At 48.2% G+C, this 24,401-nt stretch overlaps 1 long non-coding RNA gene across 2 annotated transcripts in view; it reads left to right on the forward strand.

Annotated features, from left to right (window-relative positions):
* LOC138527448 (uncharacterized) overlaps positions 1-20,435 on the forward strand; it is a 210,657-nt gene extending 190,222 nt beyond the window's left edge. For both annotated transcript variants that reach the window (XR_011283927.1, XR_011283926.1), the window contains one exon: positions 19,291-20,435. This is a non-coding gene — a long non-coding RNA (uncharacterized lncRNA). The remainder of the gene's footprint in view (positions 1-19,290) is intronic.
* Positions 20,436-24,401: the final 3,966 nt, after the last annotated feature.

The raw sequence follows: 24,401 nt of genomic DNA on the forward strand, positions 1-24,401 counted from the left end.
TTCTAGCTTTCTTGCTCTCTCTCTCTGACAGTCTCTTTCCTCTCTCTCCCTATCTCTCTCTCCCTATCTCTCTCTCCTCTGTCTCTCTTTCTCTCTCTGTATTTCTCTTCCATCTCTCTCTCTCTCTCTCTCTCTCTCTCTCTCTCTCTCTCTCTCTCCTTTTCTCTCTTTTCTATCTCCCTCTCTCTTGATATCTCTCTGTTTCTATCATTCTAGCTTTCTTGCTCTCTCTCTGACAGTCTCTTTCCTCTCTCTCCCTATCTCTCTCTTCTCTGTCTCTCTCTTTCTCTCTCTCTGTATCTCTCTTCCATCTCTCTCTTTCTCTCTCTGTATTTCTCTTCCATCCCTCTCTCTCCCTTTCTCTCTCTCTCTCCTTTTCTCTCTCTTTTCTATCTCCCTCTCTCTTGCTCTCTGTTTCTATCATTCTAGCTTTCTTGCTCTCTCTCTCTGACAGTCTCTTTCCTCTCTCTCCCTATCTCTCTCTCCTCTGTCTCTCTATTTCTCTCTCTCTGTATTTATCTTCCATCTCTCTCTCTCTCTCTCTCATTGTGTCTTTCTTTCCTCTCCCTGCCTCGCTCTTTCTCTTTCTTCCTCTCTAGTCAGCCGGTCAGGGGTCACGTTATTGGGTCTCTGTTTGGTGGAGCCACTCCAAAAACATAGACTTCTTTAAAAGGGCGGTAGTGAATTTGTTTGCAAATAAGCTCATAAAAAAGGAAACTAGTAAATTGTACTAAAAGTGTAAACTGGCTATTTTTAAAATTGTACAATGTTAATTTCTAATGGTGTCTTCTGGTGTATGCTGTAGTTATAACAAGAATGTAACACTTGTCTTTCTTGGCAAAGCACATCATTAAGTCCTACGATATACAATTTCATTTTTCTCTAATAGGTTATCATTCCAGGGTGAACAGTCTGTATTCTTTCAAAATAACCTCATGAGAAAGAAGAAGGGACAAATAGCACCAATGTGGGTTCTTGACTACTTTTCATTAAATCAAAATCGCTTTATGGGGCTGCAGGAATGACCACAGATCTTCATTTTTGTCAAATATATCTATGTTAAAACTATTTCATTCTTGAATCATTAGGTACATAACGCACAAATGAATTTTTCGCAACTCTCACCATGACATTCAAATATTTCTAACTATGAACCATTATAGACTCATTCAGGCACTCTAACTATTTCGATGGGAGGATAATATAATTGTGACATCTGGAAATCGTGTCGGGTCCTAGTGCTGGCATACTTCTTGTTTCTGGAGAATTTTAGAAGAGGAAGGGCTGGTTTTCAGTGTAAGCATGTCCAGTCCCCAATGCACAGACATCCCTAAAGAATTATATGTGTGTATATAGGATTTTTACAGGGCCTACAACTGAGTCAAACCTGTGACCAGCAGGTTAGATCTGTTCCGAGCATACAACCTTCTGAGCTACTTTGCTTCTAGGGCAAGCTGCATTTACTGGAAGTAGCTTCCCACCAGCATACATAGAGTTAATAGAAATCCCCCCGCAAGGCATATCTCAAGCGCCCGCTTACTGTTCTGATCTCAGCATTATTCAGGCTCCGCTTCAGCCATTTACAGCGCTCCACGTCGTGCTCTTGACAGCCAGCGACATGCGAGCAGCTTCCTCGGGGATTTGCAGGGTTAAACCTCTTGCCCGCCCGTCTGGAACAAGGGCTCTGGAAAGGGGATTCAGGCGTGCTCTTCTAAGAAGCCTCCTCCGTCCCGGCGACAAGCTCTCTCCAAGGAAAAGCCCATTCCCAGCTGCGTCTTGCATTTTACGGCGGTTAGGTCATCCATTTCAGCGCAAAGAGGCTGCGCAAATGCAAAACGCTGCGCGCAACATAGCATAGAACACAATAACAAATAGCTCCTGCAAGGCACCGGGGAAGGGTTTGACAGATACACCTGAGCAATACGGCTATCACAGTCCCGCAAAGGGCCTTCTTATGAGTAAGGTGGCAAAACCTGTCCCCAATGCACAGACATCCATGCAGTTCACCAGGTTATAGAGAATGTGTGGGGACATCACGTGATCGCGGGAGCGTGTTCTCGCGAGACGGGATCTCGCGAGCCCACGCTCCGCGGGAAAACGTTCCCGCTTCAGAGTTGGCGACCCTGCCAGCTGAAGCGGTCGTGCAGGAGCACTGCTCCTGACTACATGAGAAGGAGAGTGAGTTGCAGAACTCTCACCACAGCTCCTAGGGCATAACACCACAGCCACTGGAGGCTTCATGGGGGCCCTAGGAGTTTACAGCGTGCCACCGGTGAGCACAACCCATCCACACTGAAGCAACTGGGGAAGCACAGGACTTGGTCGCATTGAACAGTGAGTAAGCGCCCCGCGCCACCAGGCCGCCTTAGAACCTCTTCACTTGTTGCCAGTCAATAAAGACTGTTAGAAACCCTACAGCGTCCTGTCATCTATTTAGGCCACAACCTAACTGGCGACGAGGATACCTGAAGTCCCACGGACCCACCATGCAAGGCGCCACACCACCCCCTGCGTTTCTCCCCTTGCCAGGGACACCGGCGATTCCGTGGATGCAATGGGAACCCCTTTTTTCCACCTACTTGGAAGTGGTGGGCGGCACGCGATATGCCCCCATCAGGAAGAGGGCGATGCTGTTGAATGCGCTAGGGGTTGAAGGTCAGCGTATCTTTGCCGGCCTTAAAGAAATACCTGCGGCCGACGATGACGCCGAAGACGACGACGTTTACAAAGAAGCCACTCGTCGCATCATGAAGAGGTTCACCAACAAGGAGAACATTTTACTGCACAGGTTGAGATTCTACACTCGCAAACAGGAAGGGAGCGAACCCGTGGATGACTACATCACCAGGATGAGGGAACTCGCTTCTCTTTGCGCCTTCGGAGAAAATGCAGAACAGGTCATCTGCGACATGCTCGTTGTCCACACCAACTCTAGGAAAGTACAGGACAAGCTCATCCAAGAAAAGGAGGTCACCCTCGATAAAGCCATCCAGATTGCCAGGGCGGAGGAAGAAACCTCCAGCAGACGCAAGGAGGCGGGAAGTCACCTGCCCGTGCCCGAAATGGCGGCGCTACAATGGAGAGGTCGCAGAGACAAGCAATCCCGCGACGGCCCCAAAGACAAAAGTCCCAGGAAAAAGGAGGCACCGAAATGCTACAGATGCGCCAGCCTCAAGCACATGGCGAACGACCGCGACTGTCCCGCCAGGAATAAGGAGTGCTCCACGTGCGGACGCATTGGCCACGTGGCTCCAGCTTGCATGTGGCGGGAGAAAACTGTGTCCCGTGTTGAAGGTGACTGCACCTCAACCGATGAGGATGAACTGCAGGACAGACCCATGGTTGTCATGGTCAATGTCCCCCATGCCAGAAGAGAAAAGCCCCACTGCACCATTAAAGTGGACGGAATGGAAACGCGCGTCATGGCTGATTCGGGTTCCGACCTCACCATTCTGCCCATCAACACGTACATGGAGATGATGGGACAAGAAAAAGTGGAGATTAGATCAACCAGGCAAAAACCCACCGTGTTTGGAGGGGCAACGGTCGACCTGTTGGGCTACATCAAGGCCCGTATCGATTTCAAGGGGAGGTCTACCACCACCAAAGTGTATTTTTCTCCCAAAGGTCCAGCCGTGCTGGGGTGGGATGACCAACACAAACTCAGCATGAAACTAGATCCCAGCACTCCGGAACAGGTGCTCATGATCTCGTCAGGAGCAGTGCAAAACTACAAGGAGATCTTTCCAAGCCTGTTTTCCGAGAAACCGGGAAAAGTGAAAAACTTCGTCCACAAAATTCGGCTGAAACCCAACGCCACTCCAGTCAAGCACAAAGTAAGGGCAGTACCTGCCACCGCAAGACCAGCTTTGGACGCCCACCTGAGGAAGATGGTCGAAGAAGGAACCATTGAAACCGTGGAATCCTCGGAGTGGCTGAGTCCGGTAGTACTAGTAAAGAAAAAGTCCAGCAACGACCTCAGGATCTGTATCGACCTGAGAAGCCTGAACTTGGAGGTGATCACGGATAGCTTCCCACTCCCCAGCATCAATGAGATCTTCCTCATGATGAAAGAGGCGGCCATTTTCTCGAAGCTGGACATGCGTGATGCCTATCACCAGATTCCCCTACACAAGTCCTCCCGCCCCCTGACGGCGTTCATCACTCCTTTTGGCACCTTCCAATACACCCGCATGCCTTTCGGGTTATCGTCCGCAGCATCCGCATTCCAGAGGATGATGAACTCCCTACTGAAAGGCCTCACCAATGTCTCATTCTTCCAAGACGACATTCTGGTATACGCCAAGGACAACGAGACCCATGACAAGGCACTCAAGTCAGTCCTAAGCAGACTTCAGGAGGAAGGCATTCACCTACGCCATGAAAAGTGTGTCTTCGGGGTGAACAAAGTAGAGTATCTTGGGTACTGCATCTCGAGTGATGGGTTAAGCCCCAAGAGGAACCTCATGGAGGCCATTACTGAGGCACCGGCGCCGATGTCCAAAGAGGAACTACGCTCATTCTTAGGCCTAGCTGAGTACTATGCCAAATTCGTCCCCAGGTTCTCTGAGACCACGTCTCCCATGAGGGAGCTCCTGAAGAAGGGGGCAGCGGAAGGGGGCAGCGTACTCTTGGGGCCCAGAACAAGATGAGGCTTTCGGCGAAATCAAGAATAGGATTCTACACGCGCCGTGCCTTAAACCATACAACCCTGAATGGGACACCTACATCACCACTGACGCCAGCGCATACGGCCTAGGGGCCACCTTGACCCAGAAAAAGGGCGACACGGAGAACATTGTGGCGTTTGCATCCAAGGCATTATCCTCATCCGAGAAGAATTACTCTACGGTAGAGAAAGAGATGTTGGCATGCGCTTGGGCCGTCGACTACTTCAGATCATACGTATGGGGGACAAGATTCAAGTTGATCACCGATCACAAGCCCCTAATTCACATGCTGAGCCTGGGCGGCACCAAGACGGCCACCCCCAGACTGGCCAGGATCGCCGCGAAGCTCCAAGAATATACCTATGAGATACAACACATTGCGGGCTGGAAAAACGCACAAGCGGACTGCATGCCCAGGCTCCTCAACCAAAACGCCCCCGGCACCACATTCCTGGAAGACGAATGTGTTGTTGCGTCCATCGGCGACCTGAGGAACGTCGAGTACATGGAAATGAGCGAGCGCCACTGGCAGGAAGAGTTCGAGCAGGACTACGCTCTAAGGCACGTAAGCACCTGGGTTCGAAATGGATGGCCCAACGAGAGAGCGATCCCCGAAGGCCTTCGTCCCTACTGGAAGGTGAACGAGGAAATCACCGCCATGAACGGTCTCATTCTCAGAGGTGATCAAATCATCCCACCCAGCGGAATCCGCAAAGTCATACTGTACAGAGCACACTCGGGCCATTTAGGGTGCAACATGACCAGAAGAAGGATACGCGATGCATACTGGTGGCCAGGTATGGACCAGGACGTTCGGCAGATGGTCGATAGGTGCCACGAATGCTCCAACAGCGACAAGCGCCTAGCCGTGAGGCAAGCCCCCATGCTGCCCACCGAAGTCCCCAAAGGGGTGTGGCGAAAACTGGGGCTGGATTTCATAGGGCCGCTGGACAACATGCCCCCAGAGCACAGATACGGGATAGTCTTGGTCGACTATTTTTCCAAATGGGTGGAAGCTGACTTCACCCCGGACATCACCACGGGAACAGTCATTGAAACACTCACCGCCATATTCCAGCGGGAGGGCCTGCCCGAAGAACTCGTCACGGACAACGGAGTCCAACTAGTCTCCAGAGAAATGGAAACATTTCTCAAGCTCAACAACATCAAACAGCGAAAAGCAAGCCTATATCACCCACAGGCAAATGGCCTAGTCGAGCGGGCCAACCGCTTCATCAAAGGGGCGCTGCAACTGGCTCAAGCCTCGGGCCTAGACCCATACAAGACGGTCAAAGAAGCTGTAGCGGCCCACCGTCTCACCCCCAATGCCGTCACAGGTGTTTCACCGTTCCATCTGCTGAGGGGGAGAAGGGCGGCATCCTCACTGGTACCACCATGGCTTCAGCAAGTGAGGGCCGACGAAGACGTTGACATGGTTGACGTAACGTGCCGCATGCAGCGCAACAAAGAAGCAATGAAAGCACAGGGGGATTTGCGCCGAGCCGCTCGACACACACAAGTCAACAAAGGGGATCTGGTGAAGATAAGACTTCCCCACAAGGACACCTCCACAGGTTCCAGATACAGCAGTCCCCTAGAAGTCATGGAGAGAGGGACAAACCACATCTGCACCAGCGATGGCAGGAGATGGAATCTAGAGAGGGTAGCCATGTACCGCAGGAAAGAAGACACTGTACACTCGCCAGGAGACACTGGAGGAGATCAAGTCTGCCAAGAGCCATACGAGAACCATCACCTCCCAAGTGGAGACATCATAGAGCCGCACCATCACAACGACTTCCCAAGCTCCCTTCCCCCAACTACACCCAGGGGATCACAGCAAGGAGCTGGACAAAGAGAACCCGAATCACCAGCACCCTCCCAAGGACACTTCATCGATCCCACTCCATACCCGGATCCTGGCAGGCCCCAGAGAGAGAGAAGGAAACCCAGGAAATATGCAGACTTCATCATGGAGTGACCTCCCATTCTTTTTTCCAGCAGAGGAGGTGTGTGGGGACATCACGTGATCGCGGGAGCGTGTTCTCGCGAGATCTTGCGAGACGGGATCTCGCGAGCCCACGCTCCGCGGGAAAACGTTCCCGCTTCAGAGTTGGCGACCCTGCCAGCTGAAGCGGTCGTGCAGGAGCACTGCTCCTGACTACATGAGAAGGAGAGTGAGTTGCAGAACTCTCACCACAGCTCCTAGGGCATAACACCACAGCCACTGGAGGCTTCATGGGGGCCCTAGGAGTTTACAGCGTGCCACCGGTGAGCACAACCCATCCACAGTGAAGCAACTGGGGAAGCACAGGACTTGGTCGCATTGAACAGTGAGTAAGCGCCCCGTGCCACCAGGCCGCCTTAGAACCTCTTCACTTGTTGCCAGTCAATAAAGACTGTTAGAAACCCTACAGCGTCCTGTCATCTATTTAGGCCACAACAGAATGCCTCCTAGTTAGAAGTGGAATATTCACAGCATGGGGTAAGGTCACGGGCGAGGGGTCGCCGGATTACTTGAAGCCCAGGGCTATAATTCAAGCGGGGGGGGATTAGTCCGGCAGATAGAAAACCAAGGGCGTAGGTTTAACCGAGGCCACTGACCGCAGTTCCGTCTTTCCCTCACTTCCTCAGGCTTGGCCTTCCGGGTGGATGAAGGGTCACTCAGTCTTTGGGGTAAGTGACCCACACTTCTTTCTTGGTGGTTGGCATCGCCTTGGGACATTTAAACGTGGATCAAGTGACATTATTTCCAAGATTGCAGTTGCGTCTGTGTCTGTCTGGTTTAACCCCTTGTTATTCTGCCAGGCAAGGACGGCATCATGACTTTTCAACCGTTTCAAATGAAAAGGGCGTCAAGTCTTGGGGACGTAGGGAGGGGATGGCGTTAGGGCAGGCAGCAACTCCCCCCCCCCCTATTTCCAGTCAGCAGTCCTGTAATACAGCAAAATGTGAATGTTTCTATTTTCGTTCTGGGGAATAAAATGTGCACTTTTTTTATTTCAAACGTGATTTATTACAAACCTTCGTTTTACCTCTGGCATCCAATATCCTACAAAGAAAGAGAGAAGTAAATTGCCACACACTTAAAAAAACTGCGCCACACTTGTATAGGTGAACTTGTTTGGATTTTTGTAATCTGGTTCATTTAGGTAAATAATCAATCCGTGCCCTTTAGGATAACACTTGTTTCAACGCATAAGTGTCCTTTTCAAATCAGGGCTAGTAAAAAATACATTTCCTTTTACATGTTTCAATCCAAATCAATTGTGAGTCATCCAAAACAAAAACATAATAAAATACAAAATAATTTTTTTGAAATCACATCTATGGTATTCTTTGTTAAATCACAGACATTAGGGAGGGGTAAAAGGGGTGGAGGTTTTAAGGTTGTGAAAATAATGAGAAAAAAAGGATATAAACAGAACACTACGTCCGTTTTGCAATTCCAAAATCCTAGGTCTTTTCACAATAATATATGAGTGCTTGTTGTCCAACATTACTGCCCATGCAGGGCCTTACCTAAATTCCATATGAAATGTTCCAATCTGAGGAGCCAATAATTCACGGGTTACATCCCCCTGAGAAAATGAATTCATGAAAATCATGAGTCAATAGCTGTTCTACATTCCTGTATTCCCTGTTTGTTTTGGCTGGTTTGAACCTGCCTAAAACCAAGTGTTAGATTTTGGGAGCATTTTGGTGTGTCCCTCTAATTAGCATATTTTATTGGGTGCACACAAATTACAGAGGGCCGTTTGTATATAGATGTATTATGTAATTGATTGTAAGATTGGTATGTCGTGCAGTTATAAGTACGGTCTCTCGAATATCTCCTCATCCTTATTTCAAGCTGAACACTGGTTTTTGGATTCTGCGCGTATTATTTGCAGAGAATCGGAGTCAATTCATTTTTCAGTGATTGAATGAGTCCCTAGTTTACCTCCACGGGGTTAGGGAACTCGCATGCATTTAAATGTATATTTTATCCGTACATCTGGTTCACGTTCTGAAATATACATACAGTTACAATTTCAATCCCAGTGGGGTCTGGGCACGAGGGTCCACGGGATACGTAGACCTTTGTTGGAAAGCCCGCTCAATCGGGCAATCGTAGTTCCACGGGCTTACCTGTAAAGTTGCACTGAATCACCACGCGTCGGCTGCGGTTTCTGACCGCGCTGTATCATATATACAAGTGTTGCAACACTTGTCCTACTTTAATTTCTATGGCTCCGAGCCCGTAGCTGGAAAGCCGGGCGCCATGTCTTGGGCTAGGTTGTCATAGTGTGCATAGCAATGAAAGGGGAGAACCCCAAAGTGCTCCCATCACGTTGGAAACTGTAATTATGTTCGACGTAGTTATTATATTGTGACGGTATTTATTAGGGGTTGTGTGAACCCCACTATTTGTGCACCTTAGCTCCGTGCTGATTCATAGTGTGGAGTACATTGTGTGGGGAGTAACTTGACTAGTACCAAAAATGTTTTGGTAAAACTGGTCGAAGAGATCTAATTCTATGTTTCAGTAAGGAATTATTTCAAGTATGTTTCTGTAGATATTTGGAGGATGTCTACTCTGCATCTGCACTTTCTAATCAAGTGTTTGTTTTCAAAGTTAACATTTTGCATTTGTGTGGAGTGTGGCATCTGGACTATGATTCAGGTCAAAAGGTAGTTTAAGTTTACAAGAATGAACATATTGTGGAAAGTGACACAATGGTAGTTCTGGCCTGTCTAGATATAAATTCGCATAGTGTAAGTGTTGTTTAACAACAGGCGTTTGTTTCAATAACAGTTCATTTGGGTTAGCATTTACAGAAAATGTATCATCTCATGGTCTTGATTTAGGCCAAATTCTGTAGTCCGAAATGTACAAATAAGTCGAGCTTAGAAACACTAAAATTAATTCCATTTGCTCAACATTTGTTCGATTTAAAGAAGTTCTTATTAATCACCTAACAATTGGCCCCATTGAGAATCAATTCGTGAACTACTTTATTTAAAGATTTCAGACTCAAGAATATGAGGATTTATTGATTTACCAAAGAATAAGGGTAATTCGCACTAATCGTGGGTCTTCTAACCTTGACCAAATCATCCCTGAGAGGGGTTAACTTGAAAAATAATAATTGGATCCAATTGGATCATCTGCCCATACATTTGGGGCTAATCTGAATTATATGAAACATTTTAGGGTGATCTTTTTAACAATATTACTGGGCACTAACTTTCTCCTATTAATCAAACATACACTGAGATAAAGATGAGGAAAATACTTAAAATATGCATTGCATTTCAGTAATTTAATTTGGCAGAGATAATGAGTTTCTAAGTACGGTTTGCATATGAAAATCACCTCATTAGTCATGCGAACATGTGGGGGCGTGGCTACGAGGGCCATGTAGGAGGACGTGATCTGGAGGAGCTCCCGAGATCCTGAAATGATCCGGGCGTAAAAGTGCGCAATGATGGGCCGACGACTGCTGAAAATACACATGTCGGTGTGTGAATGATTGGGCCACGCTTAGTGAACTTTTGGAAGGTGTAGGAAGAACGGCGGCAGAGATCTGTGCGGAAAGGATAAGGAGCGCCGGAGACAAAATACGACACAAAATGGCCGACCAATGTCCGGAACAAAGGAAGGAGCAGGCCACACGGTGATCGAGCGAAAGAGGCGTACTGGGCGCGCTGTTGTCATTTGTGCAGAACACAGGTCCTCTGGGTCATGTCGAATATAACGGTGAGGCCGAAGCCGAAACAGCCCACCCTGGATGACTTCGCTAAGATGTCCCCTGGTCAAGACAATACCAAGAGCAAGGATAAGCCGCCTGCAGGCAGCATGACGACAACGGGCGCTAACCAAGAAGTCCTAATAGCGATTGCAGACCTAAAGGCGGCCTGGGAATCTAAACTCGAATTAGCCGTCACTGAACTGAAAACGGCACTGGACCTTAAGGTCGGAGAGGTGCAGTAGGATGTTAATCTACTCCGACAGGACGTCAGGGCCTTGGCGGAGCGCACGGAGTCCCTTGAGAAGGAAGTTAGCCCAAATACCGCGGATTGGGCCTCCCATAAGGCCGAATTGCATGCCCTGATACAGAGAGCCGGCAACTTGGAGAACAGAGCGGAGGCGGAAGGACGCGCCCGACGAAACAACATCCGCATTGTGGGCCGCCGGAGGGATTGGAGGGCCACGATCCCACAGAGTTTGAGTCTATGCTACTGCAAGAGATACCCGGAGGAGCCCTATCTCAAGGATTTGCGGTGGAAAGGGCACATAGAGCTCTTACAAGGAGGCCGCCACCAGGAAACCCGCCTAGGCCGGTGATAGCCAAAATTCTTAATTACCGGGAACGGGAGAGGATATTGGAACACTTCCGCAAGGGAGGAACGATTATACGAGGAGCGGCAAACATCACAGCCTACCCAGACTATACCCTGTCTGTGCAGCGTAGCCGCATGAACTTTGGGACGGTAAAGAGGAGACTGAGAGAGGCGGGCCACAAATACATGTTACTGTATCCGGAAAAATTGAAAGTTATACATAAACACAAAACTTTGTTTTTGAGACCCCGGAGGATGCCATGGGATGGCTCGATGCGCAGGGATGTCCCCAGGAGTCAGAAGTTCGGACGGAGAGAGAGCACGGAAGAGATAAGTAATGCACGAGGAAGGTGCCACAAGATGGCGCGGCACGGACCCGTGGGACTTGAATATAGTAATTTGCCCAGCCTTCAGTAGAGAAGGTCAGACTATTGCACTAGATGTTATGAGCACTGTAATTATTATTGAAGTAATGGGAGCCTTACAGAGCGGATCTCTTTACCCCACAATAATCTTAGTTAAGTGGCCATTAGGGTGACTTCACCCTACTGAGCTCTGTGCATTGTTTGGTGCTTGCAGGGTTAGATGTGGGGGTGCCTGAGTTCGGAGTACGGAGCTGGGCAGCAGTTGGGGTGTGTGGTGTTGGGGAAGGGACGGGTGGAGGGAGGGGAGGGAAGTTGGGAATTTGTTGTGTACATAGTTATGGATAGTTTGAGCTGGTACAAGAAGCTACAAGTAAAGATGGAGAGCTGTATCTGTATCACGTGGGCAAGGGGGATTCGCTACATGGAAGGCAAGAAGACACTCAGGAGCCATGGGGGACCTTAAGATCGTAACATGGAATGTCAGGGGACTTAACAGCTACTTAAAGAGAAACAAAGTCATGATGTACTTGAAAAGACAGAAGATTGATATTGCGTTGTTGCAGGAAACACATTTGACCCGGCAAAAACTGGAACTGGTGGGGAAGAAGTGGAGAGGTACTGTAGTAGGCTCTCCGTATTCTGCCTACGCTAGGGGAGTGCTGGTCTGGGTGGCACCGCACGTTCCGCTCCAACTTACACAAGAAGTGGTGGACACGGAGGGGAGGTTGGTCATATTAAAGGCTTTGGTGGAGAATAGAGAGGTGTGCATTATAAATACGTATGCCCCCAACCAAAATACTGCGGCATATTTTACAACCCTGTGTACTCATCTGGGCGCGTGTATGGGAGGAGCGGTTATCTGGGGAGGGGATTTCAACTGCGTGCTCAACCCAAAGGCAGACCGATCTGATGATAAGATTGATAGGCCCACCCCAGCAGCCAGGGTATTGCAGACATTACTAGACGACTTCGGGTTGGCAGATGTTTGGAGGCTGAAACACCCTAATGAAACACAGTACTCGCATTACTCAGCTCCGCAGCAACTGCACACGAGACTTGATTACTTTTTTGCCACGCCAGATGTGGTGATAGAGACCACCCAAATAGACTATAGAGCGAGGGTCCTGTCGGACCACTCGCTTCTGGTTCTGAGTTGGCAGTGCTGCCGCCCCAGGGCGCGGATACCGACATGGCGCCTCCGGGCGGAGGCGCTCCGGGACCCGGTCTTCAGGGAAGTTATCAGGGATGCGATCACACAGTACTTTGAGGTAAAGACAGGCAGTGTGGACTCAGCGTTCACGCTCTGGGAAGCCTTTAAGGTGGTATTGCAGGGTGCTGCTATTGCTAAATCAAAAGGCCTACAGGGGCGGGTCCTAACGGAGCTAGAGGAAGCGGAATAGAAACTGGATCGGGAAAGCAACAGGGCGGGCGGGGATGCGGAACTTGTACTTGAACTACAGCAGAGGTGTGCAGAGCTTTGGGAAAGGCTCTGCAACCTTAACTATAAGAAATATGTTGAGCGGCAACATGCAGGTAGGGATAAAACTGGCCGCTTGTTGGCGTGGTTATATAAGAGCGAAACCCCTGGGCCCCCAATTAGGACAATAACTAACTAGAGAAGACGGGGAGGTGGTTGATACCCAAGAGGGAGTCAACGAGGCATTCTTAGACTATTATAGGACATTATATGAGGACAGAAGAGGGGACAATCGAGAGGAGATTAGAGAAACTCTAAAAGACATGGAATTACCTAAGATTAGTGCTGAAGAAAGGGAGGAGCTGGACGCACCGATTACCTTAGAGGAATTGGAGGAGGTGGTGAAGCAGCTACCCACCTGTAAGACCCCGGGCGCAGACGGATTCCCTGGCGAGTTTTATAAAACTTATAGAGAGGAAGTACTCCCCCCCCCCCCCCCCCCCCCCTATGCTAGAGATGCTCAATGAGTCTTTTGAGATGGGCCGGCTGCCGGAATCGCTTAGAGACGCGTTAATTGTGCCGCTTCCTAAGCCCAACAAGCCAGGGCATAGCTGCGGCTCCTATAGGCCTTTGTCAATGTTGAACCAGGATAGCAAGATATTGACGGCGGTCCTGGCCAATAGGCTGCGTAGAGTTATTAGCAAACTGATACACCCGGACCAGACAGGTTATGTCCCCAGCAGAAATATAACCCACAACCATAGGCGACTCCACCGGGTGATTGAAGAGGGAAACAGGAGCGAGGGGGAAATGGCAGTGATGTCCCTAGATGCAGTCAAAGCTTTTGACTCAGTGAGGTGGCCATGGTTGCTGGAGGCCCTTAAAGAATACGGGATGGGGCTGGGCTATGTTAGGTGGGCAAAATTACCATACAGTGAACCACTGGCCAAGGAGCGCACAGGATCGGTGATATCTGAGAGATGGCAACTCAGTAGGGGCACCAGACAAGCGTGCCCCTGGTCCCCCGATGTTCTACATTCTAGCCCTGGAGCCCCTGGCAGTGTACCTCAGACAACAATATGACATGGTTGGTATTGAGGTAGGGGGAGAGAAACATCTAATATCCTTGTATGCTGACGATTTACTACTATACTTGAAATATCCGGAGGAAAATCTTTAATATATTCTAGAGGTTATGGAAAGGTATGCAGAACTGTCCGGCATAGCGGTGAACCCCCAAAAATCGAGCATGTTCCCATTGGGAAGCTACAGAGGAGCCCCTCTGGAGCGGTTGCCGGTGTTGTCCGTACCATGGGCGGTTGATTCCTTCCGCTACCTTGGAATAGATGTGTACCATACGGTGGAGGAGGAGCACTTGCATAATACCAGGGTGGCTGTGGGAAAAATCTGAACAAGTATGAAGTTTTGGGAGAAGTTGCCGCTGGCGATGATGGGACGGGGGGCGATGCTCAAAATGGTGGTCCTGCCCAGGCTGTTACATTTCTTCAGTAATATACCATACTTGATACCAAAAAAGTTTTTTGTCAAACTGAACAGCATGTGTAGGGACTTCCTATGGCACGGCACTCGCAATAGAGTGGCGCTATGGAAACTGCAGAACTTCCATGATAGAGGGGGCATTAAGCTGCCAAATTTTGAGGCCTATTCTGTAGCTGGTCAGTTGCAATATGTAACCAAATGGCTTTCTGATGAGGTAACTCCTGAATTTAGGCTGTTTGGACAGGACTGCACTCCGTTTTACTTAAAGGAGATTATCTGGGTGCCTAGACTTTAAATGAAAGAACGCCCGGGTATGATTTGCTTGGGTGGAAGATGTGGCGCAGAGTATGCCGACTGATGGAGAACCCGTACCCGTGTTCCCCACAGGTGCCACTAGTCGCCTTGGCTGGGGGAGACAGCCAACTCAGAATGATAATCAGGACCTATTGGGAATCGGTCGGGCTGGTCACATTAGGAGATGTATGGCAAGAGGGGATCTTTAAGGATTTCGAAGAACTGGGAGAAGGGGCAGGCTTGCACAGAGGCCAATATGTCACGTATCTTAGGCTAGTGCAGATTATTCGTAAAATCTGGCCAGAGACTGTACTGGCGGAGGAGCCAGACGTCATAATGGGAACAATATATGACATATCAGAAGGAGGGCATGAGATCTCTAGATTGTATGAGATGGTGATGACCCGGGTGGGGAAGGATTTGACTCATTTGAGGCTGGACTGGGAAGCAGAGGTGGGGGCACAGATGACCGATGGGATGTGGGAGCGTGCTATGGGATACCACAAGAAGGTGTCCAGAAACGCCAGATTGCAGCAGATACAGTTATACATAACACATAGAGCCTATATGACCCCGAAGAGAATATCTAAGTTTGTAAACGCAGGAAGACAAGCATGCCCAAAATGCGATGAAGAAGATGCTGATATGACACACATGTTCTGGTCTTGCCCAGTGATTGAAGGTTTTTGGGGGGAAGTGTCACAAAAACTAGCAGATAAAGGGGTCACGCTCAACATAGATACGGCCTGGCCCTGCCTGTTGGGAGGGTTTCCCAGACCACGGAATACTAAACATGTTGGGAAATTGAGGGACCTGGCATATGTGCTTGCAAAAAGGATTGCCATGGGCTGGAAGCAGTGCCATAGGCCACGGATCGAGGTATGGTGGTGGGATTTGCAAAAATGGGCGGAGGCTGAAACGGTAGTATGGCAGGAGGCATGTAGCAAGTGCGGGGAAGAAGTGGGTAACCTGATGGCATGGAGAGTGTTAATAACAGGACTGTTTGGCACAATAATGGATTCTGCAGCTTCGGAAGGAAGCGATACCCGGCCACACGCAGCAGATACAGAACGAGAAACGCAAACAAGCTCTTGAGGGGGAGGGATTGGGGAGCAGTAATGTGCATTAATTGATGTTCACGAGTTTGTTGTAAATAATACTGCAAGTTTGGTTTGTATTGTTTATTTGTTTTCAAAATAATAAAAACTTTTAAAAAAAAGTCATGCGAACATGTTTAGGCTAAACTAAGAATGTGCGCAGCACCTTATGGGAATACGCATTAGTAAAAATGGTGGTGGAAACACGTATTATCAATTAGAAACAGAGCACATTAGGCCCATAGCGTTAATTAATATCGACGCCAAGATTTTTACAAAAGTTTTGGCGAACAGGCTAGAGGGTTATCTTCCGGACCTGATCCACCCGGACCAGGCAGGTTTTATAAGAGGCCGGCAGACGGCAGATAACATCAGAAGAGTGTCTCATTTGATGGAAAAGGCACATAGAACGGACACTCCCGCGGTCCTCCTATCTTTAGACACAAAAACGGCATTTGACAGCGTGGAGTGGTCCTTTCTATTTAGGGTTATGCAGAAGATGGGAACAGGCGGGGGTTTCTGCGTCTAGTTCAGGCCAACTACCAGAATCCTACTATGAGAATAGCAGTTAATGGGGTTATGTCTAGGTCCTTTAAACTTAGTAGAGGCACTAAGCAGGGTTGCCCCCTGTCACCTATGCTTTATGCAATTTACTTGGAGCCTCTCCTGCAGGCTATGAGGGAGATGGAGGAGATAAAGGGCATACCATTTGGGGGGGCGGAACATAAAGTAGCAGCGTTTGCGGATGACATGTTATTGTCACTAACAGCGCCGACTGAATCCATTCCCGCAAGCCGAAACATTCTAGAGGAATTTGGGAAAGCCTCTGGTCTCAAGATCAATTTTAGTAAATCAGAGCTCTTGAACCTGACCTTAAAGGCAGGGGACCAAGAGTTAGTGAGGGTGGCTTCTCCATTTACATGGAGCCCAGGGGGAATTAAATATCTAGGCGTGAAAATTACCCCAACTCTTGCAGGGTGTATCAGGCTAACTGTCCACCGATCCTAAGGGACATCAAACAGGACTATCGTAGATGGAGGGGCCTGAGGGTGTCGGGCTGGGCAGGATGGCTGCGATCAAAATGGTAACACTCCCCCGTTTGTTATACCTTTTCCAGGCAATACCTCAGGCAGTCCCTGCAGGCTTTTTTAAGGAGTTGGGATTTTTGACTAGAGAATTTCTGTGGGAAGGGAAAAAAGCGTGTGTCAGTAGCCAACTGTTGATGGCTCCCAGAGGAGAGGGGGGATTCGCTGTGCCGATTTTTCAAAAATACTATGAGGCCACCCAATTGCGAGTAATTAGGGAATGGCTCCGGGAGGGGGAGGCTATGCAAGACAAAAGATGGGTAGCAATGGATAGTGCTGTAGCACATCGTAACCTAGCAGCGGTTTTATGGCTTCCAAGGCATCTTAGACCTAAACATGTGTACGAGAGCACCATTACAAAACTGATGGCAGAGAACTGAGACAAGTTGGTGAGAACAAAGGGAATTACGACTTTCCCCTCCCCATTCACGCCCCTGTTTCGCAACAGAGATTCTACCCCTGGGTTGGAGATGGGGGCATTCAAGCAATGGCAAGAGGGGGGCTGCAAGCGTTTGGGTGACATGTTTAGGGGGGACAGAATTCTTTCGTTTGAGGAGTGTAAGAGGGAGTTCGGGATTAAGGAGGAGGAAAGACTACGCTGCACGCAGATTCGCCATTGGGTCCTAAACCCTGCAATCAAGCAGGCAGCAATAAGGGGAATGACACAGTTTGAGAGATTCCTGTCAACTAACAATGGATCTAAGGGCCTAATATCTAACCTATATAAAATCTTGGGCGAGGCATGTACTAGGGACCAGTGGCCGTATATGCGGAGGTGGGAACAGGTCCTGGGAAGGGCAATTGAGAGGGAAGAGTGGGAGAGGTTGTGGAGGATAATCCCGATATTGGTCAAAGCGCCTGCATTACAGGAAATGTGGTATAAGGTCCTGTTTGGGTGGCATTACACACCTATCCACCTTCGGGAGATATACCCTGCCACCTTTGGTAGCTGTTGGCGGGAATGCAGGATGGAGGGTACGGCACAACACATCTGGTGGTCGTGCCCAAAAATTAGGCCCTTTTGGCAGGAAGTGGAGAAAGTACAGGAACAGGCATACAGAATGGGAAATAAGAGATCCCCTGAGGAGGTTCTTCTGGGACTTAGACGGGACACCTTGGAAGGGCAACCTAGATCTCGGGAAAAGGCAAGAGCAATTCTCATACTTGCGGCTATGACTGTTATAGCGCAGAGGTGGAAGAGTAAGGAGGTTCCCTTGATGCAGGACCTGTTGCGGAAACTTTGGGAAATCGTGGCACTGGAGTGGGCAACATACGCTATGCATAGCAATATTCAATCTTTCGCAAGGGACTGGGAGGAGACCCTGGATTTCCTTAGGGACGACTTCTGAATTGGGTGGCACCCGCAACGCTTGCGTTTGTTAGACCTGCAATGAACACGGGCGACCGGTCCATGGAGATAATGGACCAGGGACTACGTCAGACTGCTCTCAGGGGAGGGGGGGAGGGGAAGTTGGGGAGTGTAATTGGTTTATATGTAGGGCCAAGTGATCCATGGAAGTACTGGACCAAGGACATAATGCAGTTGCTTCCAGGGGGGGTGGGTTGTTGTGGGAGTTGGGAAATGTATTTCTTGTTGAAAATTAATAAAAAGAAGTTAAAAAAAAGAAACAGAGCACACTAGCCCAAAACATGGCGGCCAAGTTTGAAACAGTAGAAGGACTAGGTTGCTTAGCGACCCAACCCTATAACAAACATGGAGCCAATGGACAAACCCGAACGAGGACAGAAAGGTATAGACCGAGGAGGACGGAAGTAAGTTTTATACGGACCTCATGATTCGCTTTCAAAGTATTTCACACGAATTAGGTGCATGCAGACCCTCGTGGACCTTGCCCGTAAACAATCACATGAGGAAATAAATTTCCCCATATTTTATCTTTTCTTGCACGCGCGTATCGTGGCCTCAGCCCCACGGCCACCATTTCATTTACAGAGAAATGGGTAAACCATCATTTCAATTAAGTTCCGTGCAGACATTGTATGGTAAATATAATTTTACAACAGTGTTATAAATAATTACTTGTAGTCTGACACAAGCACTCGAAGTAACACGAGACAAGTTAGAAATGAAATACTATAAGGCAATTACGGTTAATTAGGGTTTAAGAGTTTTACTTCCCGAACAAGGGAACACATGCATGAGGGAAAACAATGTAGAAAAACATTATAGTTTCTGTGTGTCAATACTTGAATACGTATAAGTCTACTTATGCTGTGTGGGGGCTTCTCCCATAGGAAAACAGGGATTATCCCATGACTGGATGACAATGCTGTGAAGAATATTTAGTGCATCAAAAAGACTGGGTAAGATGCGCTAGTAAGGTTCAACCTGGTGTGATGTGTATAAGTGACAGTCATCCAAAGGCAATGTGACTGCATATTTAAACTATGTTCTACATCATGTTTACCACTGATTTATCTATTTCTTTTTTCTTTTTTCTCTTTATCTATGTTGACTTCCCACAACCTCCTACCCTTCCCCCCCTCCCTAAAATGGCCATTTCCATCAAGCAGGCAGAGAAACGTTGTGCGAGCAGGGTGGACCACAGACATGGCAGGAACCAAAGGAAGATTCCTGGGTGTTCAGCTTCTGGAGAAAGCAACGCTTCACTTACCGGGACCTGAAGGAAGGCAGGTGCTGATGGGAAGCTGTGAGAGGAACCAAAACGACATGGAAGCAGTCCAGAGTGGAAAGCGGGCAGCAAAGCTTGGCAGTGTACGCCCAAACAGGACTGAAGACGCCACACAGAGCCAGTGAGTCAGCCCAAGCAGAGTGGGGACCCCGGGGCTTTTCAGCGACTGCGCCAACCACAATTGGTAAACTTAGAAGCAACAGAAAAAAGACATTAAGGAGATTGTTTTCAAACCAAGAAGGGATATTGCAAGTACTAGCCCCAGCCATACATGAGAACATGGAATGCAGATTTCTGGAAAGCCAAGGGCGAATGTTGACACAATCATGTTCCTAGACACAAAGAAGATATATGCAATAGTGAAATTAAAAGATGAACTGTTTATTGATGCATATGAGAAAACATGTCAGGCAAGTAAACCAGGTAGATGCAAGTGCATAAGAAGTCCTGGCAGGCAATCACAAGTGCATAAGAAGTCCTAGCAGCCGAGTGTAGCAGGTAATTATAAGTGCATAAGAAGTCCTGGCAGGGGTGTATACCAGGCAGTGCAAATCTACAGGAAGTCCCAAGAAAGGACTGTGTTTGTTGAATCACAGAAGGAGCTTTTGAAAGAAGGAACTACAAGGCTAAGGAGCTTTGTAACCAAGGGGATTGCTGTGCATCAAGAGAGAGATAGAGAACTATCAGACATAGAATCATTGGCATAGTCCTGAAGAATCCAGGGGAAGGGAACCACCCTCTGGAACCAAGGTCCTTTTACCTTGGAGACCTTTTATGTTGGAGCTGTTCTATTTTTCCTTCATGAACTCTTTTTGCAATCAGCAGGTTAAAAACATTTCCCATTACACCTTATGATTTGGTTTATCGTGTGAGGGTCAGGATAGTACGTTTGGGCACAAGGTCAGTTTTGATTTTGACATCCGGGCAAGGATGGATCTAGGTAGGGGAAATCCTCTTAGAGCAGGGACGGAGAGGCATTTTCCCAACATGTTTCTTTGTTAATAAAAGTCTTTTACCAAAAACATAGCAACTTTGTGTCTGACTTTCATTTCTCACTCCTCACAGAGTACTCTGATAATCTTCTTTTCCTCTTCTTATTCTCCTGGCTATTTCCGGGTTATCTTGACTTGTTTGAATCAAAATAAGTTTATCATGATCCTCATTAACCTCTCCTACTGCTGGATTCCCATTATATTGACTGGGCCGAGTATGAATGTATACATAATGGTTTTCATTCACTTCTCTCCTTACTGGTATATACTCCTTGTATTGACTGGGACGAGCATGAATGTTCATATAATGATATGCATTCACTTCTCTTCTTCTCTTCTCAATGGTATATTCTCATTACATCAACTGGAATGAGTATCAAGGTTCATAAAATGATTTACTGTCTCCTCCCAAGGTCTCCCGCTTGCCCCGTAACCTTGCTTGTTTCGGGAATATCATCACTGGGTTTCCGTTTCGTTCGGATTTCTCCTTCAATCATCCACAGCCATTCTCTCTTGCGTCCTCTCGTTCTCGGTTTAGTCCTTTCTGGTGGGTGCTCAGTATATCCACGTCTGGTGTGCTTTGTGGTGTCATCTGCGTAGCGCTATCCGCGTGCTTGACAGACCCTCCAGTCCACCACTGGATTGCTTTGGCCACGCCACCACTTACTGCTTCACTCTCTCTCCACTACTTAGGATGCCGCGCATCCACCTCCACGACCCCTGCTTGGCAGCCTGTTTGAAACTCCCAGGCTTCCAGAGTTCCAATTCTCCTCACCTTGAAGAGGTGGTGTAGCCGTGGGCCTTCCCCGCTTAGCTTCTCCTCTCCTGTTCTCTTGCGTGGCTTCTTGAAACCCTTTGTCTTTGTTGCTCATCATTTTTGTCTCAGTAGATAAAAGTTCTTCCCTTAAAGGAATATTTTCAATTGTAGTTTCACAATTTAGGTTCCTTCTTTGTAAGAGTCCTTGTGCAGCTTGATTGAAGAGGCAAACTTAGGAGACTCTTTAGGGAGTACCTCACAGGAACTGGAGTCCTTTTCCCCACAGGGGGAGTCTTTCTGCATGAGTTTCCCGCTTGCCTCTACTCCTAGGGAGGGTATTATGAGGCAGACTCACCTCCCTAATCTCACAGGGGAGGGATCCCTTTTGGGGAGTAGGGATGAATTTCTGCAATTTCGTCACAGTGGGCCTCATTACAACACTGGCAGTAGCCGTGCCCTTATTAAGGGAACGGCTCCCGCCGGTAATGATTTTTTACCGAAGCCCAGAAAAGGGCAATAACCGGGTCATGCTGTCCTTGGCGGACCCGGTAATTGCCCTTTTCTGGCTCCGGTAAAAATTAATCCCCATTCCCATTTGAGCCCCATAGAGCTCAATGGGAATGGGGAGGATGCTAACAACGGGCCCATTAATGACAGGCCTGTTGTTACCATCCTGGTCTGCTAGCGGGTCCCGCTAAGGTCGCCTGGTCTGGCCAGGCGTCCTGAGTGGGACCCGCAGCAGTCCTCGTAATGAAGCGGCCCGGAATGAACGGTGCCGGTCCCTTACCAGCACCGTTCATTCTGCGGCCACCAGGGTCCTAATGAGGCCCAGCCCATGTCTCGGGGCAAACTCATCCGACTCAGGCTGACATGATTAAAACCCCCTGGATTGCAACGTCCCTGAATGAAAGAACAGAAACAGAGAACAGTAAATGTACATGCCTCCATTCTAAGGGCCTGATCACGACTTTCGGCAGTAATGCTGGCGGTATTAGCCCTACCACCGAACTCCCCGGCGCTAATAGCGCCAGATCACGAGTTTGGCGGTAATGTAATTCCCCATTCCCCATTGAGCCCATTCGGCAATGCCCCATTCCCCATTGGGCTCAATGGGGAAAATTCACGCTCTTACCGCCGGCGGATTTCCCGCCGGCAGTAATAGCGAGAATTTTCAGTGGATTTTCCCCCAGCCAAGAGCTGGGGCGAAATCCGCCGAAGTCCTGATTTGGCAGACCCTTAAATCCGGCGGTAATAGCGCGACCGCCGGAATTAAGGGTTACTGCCAAAGTTGTGATGAGGCCCTTAATCTCAGCCCTTCCAAAATGGAACTCTCGATCCATGGTGAAAAAACAATTACCCCTGCAGCAATCCCCTGGTTAGACATAATAGGCCTTGTCCACTGCTTACCTCCACTCTGAGTGATCTTGAAATCACTATAGACGGTGACCTCTCACTAGAACCACAGGCTAAAGCCATCATAAGGGGCTGATTCTTTCAAAGCTGCATTTTACAGCACATCATGTGATATATGACCTTTATGCACAGGGCCATCCCTCAAGTACTATCAAGACTGAACTTTGTCAACAGCCTTTACCTTGGACTCTTGGAATATCTCTATTTATTTTTTTGTTTATATATACAGGGACGGAGCATGCTCTTTTGATCACAAAAGAATATACAATAGATAAGAAATCAGATTTGACGGAAAGCAGTGAGTTTCTTACAATGAGGGGAGTTTAAGTGACATTCTGAACAGGTTGTGGAGGGGAGCAAATGGAACAGTCACCGGGAACAATACATGGATGGACATACATAGATGAAGGACATTTTAAGTGCAGGTAAGTGGTACAGCGAGCTGTGTTAGGGATGTGACCATGATGGTCGAAGTGCTAGAGTGAAGGCAGTCGAAAGTGCGGGACAGGATAAAGGCGAGGTGAAAATGTTAGCTAGAAGGCAGATGAGCGGTAGGTTAAAAGAGTAACTCGGCGATGAGGAGGTAGGCTCTTAGTTTAGTTTTGAACAAATTGTTGTGTACTGTTTCTCGGATGTCTGAGGGGGAAGAAAATTCCATACAAGTGGAGCAAGAGGGAGAAAGAGTGGAAGCGAGAGGAAGCACAGGTACGACGAGGAGCCACAAGGGTAGTCGAGGAGGCAGAGCAGAGATTACGGGAAGGCTTGCAGAGTTGGATAGATACAGTGATGCCTTTCCATGGATAGATTTGTAAACCAGGAATGGACCTTTTAATCTGGCCCTGTTTTGCATTGTCAGCCATCCAGCATGGTGACGAAATGAGGAAGTAGGTGTGGAGTGAGGGAGATCGAAGAGTGTCCTGGTAGCAAAGTTAATGACCTTATCGAGAGGACAGAAAGCATAATTGGGGAGACCAAAGAGGATGCTGACACAGTAGTCAAGTTTAGAGAATGCAAGAGTGGTTAAGAGATGCTTGGCAGTGTTGAAAGGAAGGAGGTGCCTGACTTTCCTAATTTTTGGAAGGTTGAATCGAGCTGCCATTGCAGCTTTGGAAATGGAAGTAGAGAATACATTGGAGTGCTTAGCAGAGAAGAGGAAGTTGGAGACATTCATGAGAGCAGTTTTAGTGGAATTACATGAGCAGAAACCTGCTTGTAGGGGGTCTCAAAGGTTGTGAATGTCTAAGAATTTGGAATACGGTTGAACCCAACCCTTTCAGGCACTTTAGAGTAGTGCGGAAGGAGAGACACAGGGCGAAAGTTAGCCCGTAGATTCGGACAAGTCCCTTGTTGTTTTAGTAGAGGGATGACCTTGGTCATCGATTACAAAAAGTCCAAAACGCAGCAGCCAGATTACTCCAAATACTGAAAAGATGAGAACATATCACTGCCTCAATCGGCATGCTTCACTGACTCGCAGTCAAAAAGAGAATCCACCTCAAAACCCTATGTATGGCTCACCCCGCCTACCACGGCACAGTCCTGGAATCTACCACAAGGAAAATCTAAAACCATGCACCTTCAAGAGCACTCTAAACCAGCAATGATGCACCAGTAAGGGTGCCAAACTTCCACCAGAAAATAGATGGAGAGTCCTCGTTCGCTCTCTTGGCAACCAGGCTATGGAAGTCCATACCCAAACACCTCTATACAAAAGAGGACCACCTAACCTTGAGAAAGCAGCTAAGAATCTGGCTTTCCAACGGACTTCATAATGAGACCAACACCAGAACCTACACAACTAAACATTTACTGACCTCAAACTCCCCTCAA

The sequence above is a fragment of the Ambystoma mexicanum genome, chromosome 14 (assembly GCF_040938575.1).
Source record: "Ambystoma mexicanum isolate Mex_15411 chromosome 14, UKY_AmexF1_1, whole genome shotgun sequence".
Taxonomy (NCBI): Eukaryota; Metazoa; Chordata; class Amphibia; order Caudata; family Ambystomatidae; genus Ambystoma; species Ambystoma mexicanum.